General features: G+C 39.0%; 1 pseudogene; it reads left to right on the top strand.

Moving 5' to 3' along the window:
* The first annotated feature begins 11313 nt into the window (after positions 1 to 11313).
* Positions 11314 to 12190, top strand: LOC116529808 (annotated as a pseudogene).
* The last annotated feature ends 237 nt before the right edge of the window (positions 12191 to 12427 follow it).

The raw sequence follows: 12427 nt of genomic DNA on the forward strand, positions 1-12427 counted from the left end.
GATGGAGGAGAATATCCTAAAGCCTGTTAACACTGTCTGCAGGATTTACCCTGTGGTTTATGGGAACATGCTGCATTTTCCTTTTATAACCTGCCACTGTTTGGTTCCCACAATTAGAAAAGGTTGTTGTGACTCACTTCGCTTATAAAACCCTTTTCTTTTCAGGTTTGGCAAGTGTACTCTCTGTGGTTCAGCTGACTTCTATGGGCCCTGGGATGATTTTTATAGATAACAATAATAAAACTCTGTTGACCTCTATTTCTTAAGCTGCTGAAGAGGGGACTGCAAGAATTTATCTCTAAGGTCCCTTTGGGATTTTCAAAACTATGTGTGTGTGTGGTTTTTTTTTTTGTATCCAAATTCTTTGCAATATTTGTTAATTCATTTATTTACTTCCTTCTATTTATTTTATTCTACTTTACAGACTATTAGACACCAGGAAAAAGTTAAGATATATGGCCTGTCCTTTCAGAGATCATTCGGTACATATGAATGCTCCATAAATGGTGCTCTGGTCTCTTAAAGCACAGCCATACAACTAGACTATGTTATCATGAGCTGTTTTGCAACCATGGATGCATGTAACATCGACTTTCTTATGTCATAGATATTGTCCCAGTGACAGCTTTTTGACACTGTTCTGTTAAGGTGATTCAGAAAAGTGTTTTACTGGGACCTTGCCTTTTCTGATTCATTTTTTTTCCAGCTCTTTTCTCTTTGAAGAATGTAGGTGTCAAACTGGGTACATTTCTTGAGACTCTTGCCTGGGTGCCTGTTACGGTTTCTTTGTGGGCTGTACAAAAAGGCAAAGGTTGTAGCAACAAAAAGCTAAACTGAGAAGTGCTGCCGAGACCTGGGACAACCTCTATTGAAGCTTCTGACAGCAACAAACACAACAAATCAAGCATGAAGACTATTTCACAAAAGGGACATGCCGACTTGTGAACAGATCCCCAAATCAAGTTCTCCCTTAGGTTCCCCGAAAATTTGGAAGAGTCAGAAAGTATAAAAGATATAGCCCGAAGATTTCGCCCTTTCTCATTGTGGTGAGAACATTTGCTATGAGATCTAACTTCTAGAAAATTTGATACATTGTATTCTGGTCAACACTGTGTTTAAAATGCTTTAAAACTCCTGGAGAAAATGAAATATTTCTACCACAGGTTATGAAGTCCACCTAAATCTGACTTCTGTCTGCACCCCTGCCTTAGCTCCCACCTTTATCTTCTCTCCCTGTAGGTGGCAGCGTCATTAAACTCCACTGGGTTTCTGCCCACATCAAGTTGTTTCATGCCTTTTTGCCTCTACATACCTCGCTCTCTCCCAGAAATTGCTTTTCCTCCCCTCAATCTCTGTATTGGATTCCTATGCAGATTTGAAGACTCAGTTTGTGTGTCACCTCCTCCAGGAAGCCTCCTCTCAACTTTCTTCTCCCCACATTCCCTGTGCTTGCTCTCTGCTCCCACAATACCCTGTTCATAGTTCTATCATTTAATTTCCTGTGATACATTTGTCTGTTTCTGTGTCTGGAGCTCCCACCAGACCTCAGGCACCTTGAGGGTGGTGGTGCTTTGTCTCTGTATCCTGAGAGTCTGGCAAAATGCATAACAGAGTCATAAGTACTCGTGGACTGAATTAATGTAAGTTGTTTGAATTTTTGGAGATTCAGCTTGCTCATCTGCAAAATGGGGACAATAAAACCTCTCTTTCAGGGTATTATTGGGATAAGAGAATGTATGCAAAGTAGCTAGGCCAGTACCTGCAAATGAAAGGAACACTTTGAAGGATAGCCTTTGTTATCATCAATGAAAGTGCAGTCGATGCAGTGGAGAGAAGGCCATATTCTGATTGTGGGCCAGGAGTCCTGGCAGAAGAATGAAAGACAGGATTTTGTGTGCTTCTCAAGCCATATCAGTGGAATGACCCAGAACCTGGGTCCCAGCTTACTCACACAAGTGACTGTCACTGAGAGGTGGTTGTGGGTGATTGTGGCTCATAGATTCTTGAGGAAACTACCTTCCATTCCTTTGACAGACATGTCAGGTGACCCATGAAAACCATGCAATACAACGGAATTAGGTTGAGTGTATTTACTTTCCACCTCCTACAGGAACTGTGGTTCTCATGAAGGTGCAACCAATGGCTAATTCTGCTTCCAATGCTCAGCCTGCCCAAGGCCCAGTTTGCAACCTGCGGATGCTGTTTGCATGAAAAAAAAAAAAAAAAAGCTGTGCTATTCTGGATTTGTTCAGTTAAACTCCAATTAACTAGAACTCCAATAACCAAGACTTGGAGTTCACTTTCCAAATTAAGAGGTAAATCTTATGGTGCATGAATCAAGGTCAGGATTTAGTAAAATAAACAAACAAGGAAAATGACTGACAAAATCCCTATAAACAAGCAAATAAAGCTCAGAAAGGACCACTCACAAATAACTTCCAGAACTCAGTTACATGTGCTTCGGAGTTGGGTTCAAACTTCTTTGGCATGTACAGAATGGAAGATTTGGGTTTTGAAGATAGGGGACGTGGGTTTAAGTCCCAGTGCTTCCATGCATTATTATTATTATTATTTTTTGAGATAGTGGGCCAGTCATTTTATCTGTCTAAGCTTTAGTGTCCTCATGTGTAAATTGGGGTCAGCAATGACAGCTACAGATGGTCCCCGACTTATGATGGCTCAATGTAATGATTTCTTGACTTTATGATGGTGTGAAAGTAATAAGCATTCAGTAGAAACTGTACCCATGTAATCATTCTGTTTTTCACTTTCAGTACAGTGTCCAATAAATTATGTGAGATATTCGACATTTTGTTACAAAATAGGCTTTGTGTCAGATGGTGTTGCCCAACCGTAGGTCAATGTATATGTTCTGAGCATGTTTACGGCAGGCTAGGCTAAGCTATAGTGTTCAGCAGGTTACATGCATTAAATTCACTTTCTATTTACAATGTTTTCAACTTATGACTGGATTATCAGGATGTTTCCCTATAGTAAATTAAGGAGCATATGTACTCATTCAAAGTTATAGAAGCAGAGAATAGAACAGTGCTTACCAGGGGCTGTGGGGAGGGGAAGAAGGGATTCAATTGATATACAGTTTCAGCTAAGCAAGGTGAGAAGTTCTAGAGAACTGCTACACAGTGTAGCACCCATAGTTAATGATAGTGTAATGTGTACTAAAAATGTGTGAAGAGAGTAGACTGTGTTCTTACCACAGACACACACAAAAAGACACAAAGAAATTTTTGAAGATGATTGATGGATACGTCTATTAGCTTGATTGTAGTCATAGCTTCACAGTATATGCGTATGCCCAAATTCATCAATTGTATACATTACGTATGTGCAGTTTTTTTAATATTAATTATATCTCAATAAAACTGTTAAAAAGTAACACTTGTGATGGCTTAGCATAGTGTCCAGTGCGTGATAAGTGCTCATAAACCTTAGTTGTTATTAACAATCTCTTGACAGTGAAAGGAAATATTTAGTACCATTACATCTCAGTGTCAAAAGCTAAATTGTGTCCAGTATTGTTTATTTATAAAAGCAGAAAGATCAACATTTTTGAAAGACAATAGATAATAATGCTTTATACAAATATCAGCTAAAATATACTTCAGTTTGTATTATGTTGTGGAACCAGAGGGCATATAAAAAAGAAAGAACATGTAGCAACAAGTTCTTCTAGAGAATCAGACATTTTGGATTATGCATAAGGGAAGGAGAACATTCAATCTTACACAAATTGTCTCTATGATTATATGTTATATATATTTTTAAAAACCTTTCAGTTCTTATTGCTGAGTCATGTTCAAGAGCAATGTAGAGGATGTATCAAGTGACTTGCCTGGAGTTCAAACAACCTTAAACTTCCTGGCCTTCCTTCTATTGACTATATTTTCTACTAGTAAATAGAAAGCTCAATTTTAAAAACGTATTGTTGTGACCTGCATTACCTGTTTGCTGCTGTAACAAATCACAACAAATGTAGTATCTTAAAATAATACAAATTTATTATTTTAAATCCTGGAAGTCAGAAGTAAAAAATGGGTCTTACTGGGCTAAACCCAAGGTGTTGGCAGGGCTGCATTCTTTCTGGATACTCAAGGGGAGAATCTGATTCCTTGCGTTTTCCAGCTTCCAGAGGCTGTCCACAATCTGTGCTCTGTGGCCCTATCCTCCATCTTCAAGGCCAGCAACCTTGGGCTGAGTCCTTCTCCTGTGGCCATCTCTCTGGTTCTCACTCTTCTGCTTCTGTCTTCCATTTATAAAGACTCTTGCGGCCAGGCGCGGTGGCTCATGCCAGTAATTCCAGCACTTTGAGGCAGGCAAATCACTTAAGGTCAGGAGTTTGAGACCAGCCTGGCCAACACGACAAAATCCCATCTCTACTAAAACAACAAAAAAGCTGGGCGTGGTGTCACACACCTGTAATGCCAACTACTAGGGAGGCTGAGGCAGTAGAACTGCTTGAACCCAGGAGGTGGAGGTTGCAGTGAGCAGAGATCCAACCTGGGCAACAGAGAGAAACTCTGTCTCAAAAAAGGAAAACAAAAAGGGCCAGATAATTGTCAAGCTCAATGCTCAATTCCCCTTTGTAATGTAACCTAACAGTCACAGGTTCTGTGGATTAGGATGTGGATATCATCGGGGGTGGGTGAGTGGCGGTATTAGTCTGCCTACCATATAGTCCTAGTAGGCTTGTAGCAAATAAAGATGTCATTTCTCCCCTTCCCTTGGGAGTAACCTGCTTGGTTGCTGTGGGAAGGATATCTAAATACTTTACATGAATTTTGATAACATCAGTGAAATAGGGGAGTGTGTTGAAAGAATGAAGGTTATACATTAGCATACACCAGAAATGTTTGTGTATGAGAAAGTGTGAGCATGCATGCATATAGAAAGTCATCAAGAGATCAAGTTCATTTTTTGTGACTCACTCTACAACTGTGGGTCATTGCTCAGCCTCTCCATGTCCATTTCAGAATGTCATTGTACTTGCTTTCACTTTTGCCACACACACAAAATAAATACAATTTAATTTGAATTGTTGCTTTTCCAAATGTAGACTCCAAGAGGATTGGTAATATGACCGCAAACACTTTTTGTTGTGACAGAAAACCTGACCCAAATACGCTTAAACAATAAAGGGAAATTTTTATCTCAGAAAATATGCAAAGTGGATCAGTTTTAAAAAGTAGATTAGTAATCATAGTCCCAGCTCTGTTTTGCCATGATTTTGCTGGTTCTGCTCCCCATCAGGTAGTAGCTCAATTCTCAGGCAGAGCTGCCTCATCATGACAAAAATGATTATAAGTTTGGGCACAGTGGCTTAGGCTTATAATCCCAGCATATTGGAAGGTGGAGGTGGGCGAATCTCCTGAGCCCAGGAGTTCAATATCAGCCTGGGGAACATGGTAAAACCACATCTCTACAAAAAATACAAAAATTAGGTTTAAGAAAGAGATTGAGACTTTTTGCATCAGGTTCTAACAATAGTGGTTAATGGCTGAGTGATAAAATACTCACAAACCCAGGGCCGGTTCATAATGTGTTCAGATTTCTAAAAACTTGATACAGGCCTCTAAAAACATGGTGGCATGTATCCATAGTCCCAGCTACTTGGGAGGCTGAGGTGGGAGGATCACTTGAGCCCGGGAAGGTGGAGGCCCAGCCTGGGTGACAGAGCATGACTTGGTCTCAAAAAAAAAAAAAAAAAAAAGATGGTGTGATTTTTGAAGCCTGGTTGAATTAGATCAATTTGGTCTCTTTAACCACATTTCCAAAACGTGGAAAACATCAGAGTAGGTTTCTATAATGCCAAAATAATTGTGAAATAGATAATCATAAGCTTCATGAAATTATGTCATCTAAATAGAAGTTATTATTATCTCCTTTTGTTGAGGGATTATGTAGAAAGAATTGGCTTCCCAACAGTACCTTATGGCTTTAGAGAGAGATTGAGACTTTTTGCATCAGGTTCCAACGGATTAGTGGTTAATGGCTGAGTGATAAAATACTCACAGACCCAGGGCTGGTTCATAACGTGTACAGATCTCTAAAAACTTTAATCATACAATCTTCTGCCTAGCTCCACCTCAGTCCTTCCATTGTGTTTTTAAAATAAAGCTACCAGTTTATAAACAACTTTCATACCAAAGGCGTGACCCCCTGGGTGGTAAGTGACAAAAGAGGAGTACTAATGGACATTTTAAGTGTTCCACATCCGCAGACTTAGCCTGCCTCAAACTGGCTTGGGGTTATCAGTGCAATCTTTTAAAAATTACTTTCTAAACAAACTTAACAACTAAAATGATTGGTATAAGGGAAGGAAAGTTAAAGTCTAAAATATTTCAAATGTAGCTTTGAAAAGAATAATGGCACATACATCACCAATCAATTTCTGACCTTTGGACATTTTCCCGTTTTCTTTGTAAAGCAGAAGAGTTTTCCCCTGCTCTTGTGCCCTTGACCTCCTGCCACACATCCTAAATAAAAAAATTTGTGACTCTCATAAGCATGATTCAGAATTAATTATGCACATGACACTGTGTTAGGTGTGACGGTAAACAAGATGAACAGTCTCTCCCAGGAAGCAGCTTTTATTTTAAATCAGTCTTAGCTGGTCTTCTAGTTAAATTAATGCGTTGATTTTCATATGTTTATTTTTCTTCTCCCTCTACCTCTTGGGGCCCACAAAAAGGAATGAAATATTAAAGGATAAGGATAAAATCTTTAAACCAGTTTTTGGAAGATGGAAAACAGAACTAGGAGTTGTGCCTGACATAGTAAAATAGAGGAAGTTATAACCTAAATTACTTATTAAAAGTGATGCTGATGAGGGACCAAGAAGGATACTGATAACAAGCAAATTCATTCTCCGCTGCAAACTTCCTTCTGTAGTATTTAAGAATTTAGAGTCACCAAGAAGCCCTAAAGGTGAGCATAAAGTGTGAGACTGAATACAGAAAACTTATTGAACTGAAATTTTGCAAAAGGAATAGTTGGATCCCAGGATCTCCTCCCTGATGCTATGTGAGCAGGGGATTCTAGTCCAAGAATAATGCTGAAAATGTATTCTTTGGAATCATTCAAGGACATCATATAGAGAGGAGGGCAGGGAAGGTGTTGAGCTGAAGCAGAAGAGTAAGGAAAATGCACCCTAATGAAGCACAGGACCCTTAGGAGATGACCCTCTTTCCATCTCTGAAAACATAAAATTCCAAGCACACAACCCTTAGGTAGGAAACTGGAAAACTTCTCTTCGGGGAAACTCCAGACGTTCACCCACTGATAACTGGGAGTTCCCCAAATCCCCTGGCATGCTGCTGACCCATTTCACCAGAGTGTAGACTACCAATACACAAGTCTTGCTCACTCACAGAATTTCCAAACAGTTTAATTAAAATTCTTTTGGTATAGAATATTTCTAATATATAAAAGTAGAGAGGAGTATAATAAACTCTCACACACCCATTACTCAGAGTCAGTGCTTAGCAATTCATGGCCAATCTCAACTCATCTCTACTTTTACCTGATTTCTCCCACCTATATTATTTTGAAGCAAAGTCCAGGCATTATATCATTTCACCCTTAGATGTTTTAGATCTTATGCCATGTTTTCTAATAAAGGCTGGCTCTTAGCCTGTACTCAGGCAGCATCCCATCCGCCTGCACCATCCCCGCTGCTCTTTCTATACTGTTTTCCTGGAATGCAGACTGCAGTCCAGAGACTGGGCAAGGAAAAGCAGCAGAGACCCAGCCAGACCCATCTTGCCTTTCTGTCCTGGAACCTGAATGCTGCTGCTTCCCTCCTACCTGCACCCGAGAGCAAGAGGCCAGGTTGGAGGCCTAGGCTGAGGTACTGGAAGATTTCCTGAGTGCTCTCTGCAAGAGACCAGCTCTATCAGAGGGGAACAGGGATCTGGTGAATGACCACAGCCACCAGGAAGCAGGCTGGAAGAATTTTTCACATCTGCAAAGATACTCTTACTGGTAACTCTATGGTCTATATAGAAAACAAATGAGATGGGGGTGGGAGGGTGGTGAGGAAGATACTGGCCAAGATAGAATCCCAACTTTGTCACTGACCACTAGCAGTCATGTGACCCTGACAGGTCACTTCAACCTCTAATCCTCAGTTTCTATTTTAAAAAGGATGCAAAATAAGCGGCTCCTAGGTAGTTGTTGTCACGATAACTAAATGTAATCCTGCTGTGGGCTTTCCAAATGTCAGGAATTGGCATGACATCATGACATCTACACAAATTTGTGCCATACCTTCATGCCAGTTCTAACATTGTTTCTCTGATACTTCCCCCTAATTGCTATGCTTTTTAAATGAGCATCTCTCAAAGCAATGCTGCTTGAAAACCAGAGTTTATTTTTCAGATTATCGTTTCCTAGTCTACCTAAAATAAATAGACAATTACTAAAGTCAGAAAAAAAAAGCCTGACTCTTTAGAAAAATAACCACACTACTATTATCAGAACCAAAATAAATGATGATTTGTTAATATCATCCAATAGACAGTGTTCAAATTTTCCCAAATTGTCTTCTAAATGTCATAATTTTGTTTAATACTTTGTTTGAAACAGGCTTCAGCCTAGATTTCCCCCTTAAAATTAGTTGAATTGTTTTTAAGCTCTTTTCATCTGTAGGGTCTCTCTCCATCTTTTTCTCTTTTTTGTTTGCAATTTGTTGAAGAAACCAGGGTTTCCCTACAGGACAGCATGGTAAGATTTACTGGTTACATCTTTGTGGCATAGTTTAACGTCTTCATTGTCTACATTTCCTGTAAATTAGATCAAAAGGCCAGATCAGATTTAGGTTGACATTTTTTGGAAAGAAATATTTTCAGGTGATGCCGTGTTCTTTTATTTGGTGGCATATAATATCTGGCTCCCCCTTTTTGTCTGATGTTTATAGTTGCTGATGTTCACCCATTATCAGGTGATGCAAAATATTGATATTCTAATTTTATTAGTCCTCCATTTATTAGTTGGATGTTTGTATAAAAAGAAATTCCTCTCATTTGACACTTGCTTACACATAGGAAAGGTATGATTAATACTTGACTCTTTCACTTTGTAATTTTCTAAATAATGTATTGGCTCACTAATATCCTCCAGTGATGACCAATTAGGTTTTGATTTGCTTCACAGTTTTTATGAACTCATAGATTTAAATATATTTACTTTGTTCTATTCAAGGCATTAATATTATTACATTTATTGAAGCTTAAATTGTGCCACTTTTTGTCAGTGGGTTTGGCTACTGAACTCTTCTGACATGACATTAGTAATCTTTGATAGCTTCTTTACTGTTTGGAATTACCAAATGGTTCAGGCTCACTTAGACATTTCCTTCTTCAAAACATAGTCATTGGAGAAAAGTCTCAAAAAATCTCAATATTAAAACTATAAACCTTAAAACTGAGAAGCCTCACTGAGTACCAAGTACAATAAAAAAATAGACTCTGCATGAAATTTCAAGAATTTTCAGAATACCAGTTATAAAAAGAAGAGCCCCTAAAACCAATTATGTATGAAGAAACAAAAATGAGAAGAGCTTTGTATTTCTCAACATTAAACACTAAAAGACAATGGAGGGACTTCTGCCTCCATATGGGATGTCATAATAGGGATTACAAGTATCCTCCCACCCAAAACAACTGAAAATCAATGTTTTCAAGACGTCAGATACCAGCCAACAAAAAAACCAATGATCCCTGAGAGATGGGGAACAATCAAGCATGCTTCAGCTTACTGCCTTGAGTTTTCCAGCCACTGAACTGAATTTAGGGAGATTAAACTAAGGGTTAAGGAGATTAAGCTGACTGATAGTCTGGAGAGATCAAAATAACTGGAGCTCACATGGCAGAGTACTAGAGAGAACAGAGCTACAACTCTAGAGAACTGCAGAAGTTCTCAAGTATTCAGTAAATTACTGATCAGCATCCCTACAGAAGCTGGGGAAAGAACCATAAAAAATAATTACAGGGAACAGTAGCTTAAGCTTACATAGGTCTGGGAGTAGTTTTTATTTCTACCATCCAGACTGGCAAATGTCACTAGGAAGAGTAACAGAAAGCTCTCTCCCTATTAGTGGAAAATAATTATCCCTAAATCAAATGCTGTTCTGATCTTGCTTATCAAATATTAGTAGGAATAGTCCAATAAATCAAACTATTTTTAGGTTATTTCTAGAATAAAATTTAAGAATATTTATAGAGATACAAAAATATCCAGCATCCAAAAAGGTAAAATTGATCATGTCTAACATTCAAGCAAAAATGACTAGGCATACAAAAAGAAGCAAAATGCAACACATGTTGAGGAGAAAATTCACAATCAATTAAAATTGATACAGAACATAATTATCAGGCAAGGACATTAAAACAATGGCTATAACTGTATTCCACACAATAGAGAGTAAAACCATGATGTTTGAGATCAAAATCCGACTTGGTAGGATTACCAGCATATTAGACATTGCAGAAGAAAATATTAATGAACTTGATAATGTAGCAATAGAAATAATAATAATAATAGTAATAATAATAATAAACAGAAATAAGCCCCAAAAGAAATGAACAGAACACCACTGAGTGGCAGGACGATTTCAAGGGGTCTGTATAATGGGTAATTGGGGCATCAAAAGAGGATGGAGGAAAAGACATTTGAAGAACAATGGCCCTAAATTTTCCAAATTTGATTAAAACTATAATCCCACAGATCCAAGAAGCTCAACAAACCCAAATCTTAGGAAAAAAAAGGAAAAAACCTACACCCACGTATGTCATAATCAAATTGTTCAAAACCAGCAATAAAGTAAAAATATCCAGAGGAAAAAAGACATCTTTCAGACAGAGGGAGAAAGAATTAGAGAAGATTTCTTATTAGAAACAATGACAATGTAAACAAGAAGATAGTAGAGCAACATTTTAAATAGTATTGAAAGAGAAAATTTCAACCTAGACTCCAATAACCAGAGAAAATATCTTTCAAAGCAGAAACTGAAGTTAAATTAAATAATTTTTCAGAAGTATAAAAGTTAAAAGAGCCTATCACCCACAGACTATAAGAAATGTTAAAGAAAGCCCTTCGGGCTGAAGGAAAATGATATCAGATAGAAATATGGACCTATCCAAAGGAATGATGAGCATCAGAAATGGCAACTAGTCTCTGTTCCTCCTATTTGATACACAGTTGCAACTTCTCATGCAGCACCAGCTTTAAACTCTGGCAAAGTAAATATTGTCACCATCAATGAATTCTTCATTGACCTCAACTACATATTTCTACATGTTCCAGTATAATTCCACCTATGACAAGTTCCATGGCACTGTCAAGGCTGTGAACAGGAAGTGTGCCATCAATGACAATACCATCACCATCTGCCAGGAGCAAGATCCCACCAAAATCAAATGGGTTGATGCTGGAATTGATTATGCTGTGGAGTCATCCAATATCTTCAGTATCTTGGAGATGGTTGAGGGTTACTTAGAGTGGGGAGCCAAAGGGATCATCATCTCTTATGTCTCTGTTAATGTCCCTGTGTTTTCGGTGGGCATGAACCATAAGAAGTTAAAAAAAGAACCTCGTGATCACCAGTAATGCCTCCTGAACCAACAACTGCTTAGTCTCCCTGGCCAAGGTCATCCATGACAACTTTGGCATTGTAGAGGGGGACTTATGACCACAGTCCATGCCATCATTGCTATCCAGAAGACTGTGGATGGCCCCTCTGGGAAACTGTGGTGTGAGGGCCACAGGGCTCTCCAGAACATAATTTCTGCATCTACTGGTGCTGCCAAGTCTGTGGGCAAGGTCATGCCTGAGCTGAATGGGAAGCTCACTGACATGGCCTTCCATATCCTCACTGCCAATGTATCAATCATGGACTTGATCTGCCATATGGCTAAATCTGACAGATACTATGATATCGAGAAGGTAGTGAAGTAGGCATTGGAGAGCTCCCATAAAGGGCATTCTGGGCTACACTGAGCACTAGATTGTCTCCTCTGTCTTTAACAGTGACACCCACTCTTCTCCCTTCAATGCTAGTAGGATGTCCTCAATGATCACTTACTTTGTCAAGCTCATTTCCTAGTATGACAATGAATTTGGCTATATCAACAGGGTGTTAGACCTTATAGTCCACATGGCCTTCAAGGAGTAAGAACCCCCTGGACCACCAGCCCCAGTGACAGCATGCATGGAGGAGAGGGGCCTTCAGTGGCTGGGAAAGTCCCTGCCACAATCCTTCACCCCTACACTGAGAATCTCCCCTTGACACAGTTTTCATGCCAGAAACCCTGAAGAATGACAGGGGCCTAGGGAGCCCCACCTTGCCATGTACTGTACCATTATAAAGTCCCTGTGCTCAGCCAAAAATAAAATAAAATAAAAAAGTAAC

The sequence above is a fragment of the Sapajus apella genome, unplaced genomic scaffold, assembly GCF_009761245.1.
Source record: "Sapajus apella isolate SASKATOON/1434 unplaced genomic scaffold, GSC_monkey_1.0 scaffold3, whole genome shotgun sequence".
Lineage (NCBI taxonomy): Eukaryota > Metazoa > Chordata > Mammalia > Primates > Cebidae > Sapajus > Sapajus apella.